This window comes from Dendrobates tinctorius, unplaced genomic scaffold (genome assembly GCF_039654945.1).
Source record: "Dendrobates tinctorius isolate UK_male_01 unplaced genomic scaffold, ASM3965494v1 ptg000151l, whole genome shotgun sequence".
Classification (NCBI taxonomy): Eukaryota; Metazoa; Chordata; class Amphibia; order Anura; family Dendrobatidae; genus Dendrobates; species Dendrobates tinctorius.
In genome coordinates, this window is record NW_027361818.1 from 22266039 (window position 1) to 22269262 (window position 3224).

Here is a 3224-nt window from a genome sequence, read left to right on the forward strand (position 1 = left end):
TATAGTCGGCTGATTTCGTTCGACTCGACTTTTAAGAAAGTCGGGTTTCATGAAACCCGACTCGACCCGAAAAAAGGAAAAGTCGCTCATCACTAGTGAAAATACTTTAGTGGCAACACAATTATTTTCAAGCAATTTTACTAAATTTTACTGACTTTTTCCGCTTTTAAGCAAAATACCTGTGTTTCCGATCACGAATGCGAATGTGCCATATTTGTGCCCAATTTATGTTTGCCGATCGTTTTCCGAACATATTCGCTCATCACTCGTGTCAACCACTGAGGACTCACATATCTTAATATTTTCCTATCTACTCGCTAACATGGTATGGAGATTTATATCTTTCCAGTATTTATTTTACTGAATAATTCAATTTATTCAAATAAAATCAACTCTTTTCTGTGCGGCTTTTCTAATATCTGCGTTTCTCAGAGTGTATATAATAGGATTGATGAATGGAGTAAACACAGTATATAGCAGAGATAGGATCTTACTTGTAGTAAGTGTTCGGCCTTTTGTTGGGACTATATAAACTATGAATATTGTCCAGTAATATATGGAGACCACAATGAGGTGGGAGCTACAGGTGGAGAAGGCTTTCTGTCTACCGGTACTGGATGAGATCTTTAAGATTGCTAAAACTATATAGGTATAAGACACTAAGATTATTGTGGTTGGAATGAAGACTATTGGAATACATGTTAAAGAAATCTTCAAGTGAACAATGAAGGTGTCAGAACAGGCAAGTTCTATCAAAGGGACAATATCACAGAATAAATGGTCAATAATATTTTGTCCACAAAAATGTAACTTTGCTATTTCCATGATGTCAATTAAAACTATAAACCATCCAAACATCCAACAGATGACAGTCAGCATCATACAATGTCCACCTGTCATTATAGAGGTATAACGTAGGGGATTACAGATGGCCACATATCTGTCATAAGACATCACTGTCAGAAGAAGACATTCTAAAGTTTCTGAGGCATCAAAAACATAAAATTGAAAAATGCAGGTGTTAAAAGTCATGGTTCCACCATTGTTCAGTAGGATATGGAGCATGTAGGGGACAATGTCTGTGGGTAACAAGATGTCACTGATGGACAGTTGTGAGATGAAGAAGTACATTGGAGTGTGGAGGTTCCTGCTGGTGGACACCAGGGTGATGATCAGGAGATTCCCACATATTGTCCCACAGTAAATCATGAGGAGAAGACAGAACAGGAAAATTCTTAAACCTTGACTGACTTGAAATCCTAAGAGATAAAATTCTGTGATCACAGTCAGATTGTTTTCCTGTGATTAGAACAAAAGGTGAGCCTATTGCGTGTCCTTTATATGGAGTAACTGATCCAATAGGCTTACAGATGTTGCCAAATGTAACTATACACAAAACAAACCATCTTTATAACCTATCACTTGCACGTGCTGTATTTCTCAAATTTCTCAACAACATACACCTCAGCAAACTATGTATTTTTATACATTGCTTCACTTTTTACAAAATTTTACTTGCAAGCATAAAAATTCAAGACTATTGTCTTTTTATCAAGAAAATTTACTTTATAATTTTCAGCCTTCTTGGAGTAATGTTTAGAATCGTTTTTATTTACTATTTACATTATTTTAAGATACTCACCCTAAAAATTTCTTCGCTCCTGATATTCATTTTTAGATCAATATTTCTTCCCGTTCCCCTCAGTTCTTTAGGGATTTAATAACAATGTCAGGAAAACCGTGGCCCACATACTTTGTCAAGTGAGGCTCCTTGGTGCTTTTGCATATTTATGTAGAATCAGAAGACAAGGAACCTTCTACAACTCCCAGCAGATATTACTACTACAGACTTATGAGTCTCCATTGCTCTCGTCTTTGGGGGAAAAAATTAAAAGAAATAATTACCAATTTGATTCCAATCAATTGTTTTATCTTTAAGAATATATGATACAACATTTATCTGTAAGTGACAACATTGTAAAGTTGAAAAGATTTCACAGTAAAGGAAAAGAGAAAATCAGATTAGTAGTAAAATAAAATACGCATAGGCTGTTCTATTTTTGAAATGACGTAGCTATTAGGGATGAGCGAACTTGCTCGGTGATACTCGAATATTACTCGGTTGTACTCAATACTCAGTGAGCATTGGGTGCTGCTCCATGTAAAGCCAATAAGCATGCAGGGATTGCATGGGTGTTACTGTAATGCTGTAGCCACTTTTGTGTTCTTTGTGTTTCATTACAGTGGTATTAAACTCACAAAAATAAAAATATTATTAAAAACAAATTTGGCTTCTAGAAACCCAGAAATTGCAAAATTCATGAGGCTTATGGTAAGGATGGAGTAAGTGATGATGGTGCATGCAGATGCTGAGGACATGGGGCTGATGTGACCATATCTGTTTCTGAAGCACAAGACACATGTTGATTCATGACATAAAGGTTCCTGTTCCACTTTGGAAGGCGGCACATTGCACCAATTCTGAAACCAAAGCAGTGCAAACAGGTGGTGTATTGGATAGCAGATAATGCTTTCAGCAGGCTTTGCAGCACCACCCAGTCTTCAACATGGTCCAGTCTCACCAGCCAACAGTCTGTATCACTTAATCCTCACCCTCATCCTCCTTCCTCCCACCATGTTGAATCCCAGGAGATTAAGACACTCCGAGGAGCACTTTATAACAACATTTCTTGATTGTGGCCTCTCAACCTGCATGCACCATGAGGGATAGTAGTGCATGCTGTTTAGTGATGCACAAAACTTAGAGCAGACATGATCATAAGAAGATGACAGTGAAACACTACAAATTTTGTCTAAGAAGGAAGATGATGGTGATACACAGTTACCACTAAATCTTAAACCACAAAGTCAGGAGGGCCAGGGTGTGAGAGTCAAAGACGAGGTGATGGATGAAAATGTCACTGACCCAACCTGGGGAGCTGGCTTGCAGAACGAGGCCAGTAGGGCTGAGGGGGAGGGATCAGCAGCACCAAAACACTCAGGAAGCTGTGGTGGGGTGACTAGAGGGATAAGGCAGGCAACTGTTCTGCAGAGCACGACACTTAACCCCTTACTGCCAGTGGATGAAATAGTACGTCAGCTGGCTGTATCCCCCGCTTTGATGTGGGTTCCACCTCAAAGCCATGACATGTCAGCTGTTATAAACAGCTGACATGTGCCCCCAATAAGCAAGAGGGGAAACGCAATCCACCCATGCCTATTAA

At 38.9% G+C, this 3224-nt stretch overlaps 1 pseudogene; it reads right to left on the minus strand.

Annotated features, from left to right (window-relative positions):
* Window positions 1–378: 378 nt before the first annotated feature.
* LOC141050046 (olfactory receptor 2A12-like) lies at window positions 379–1672 on the minus strand (annotated as a pseudogene).
* Window positions 1673–3224: the final 1552 nt, after the last annotated feature.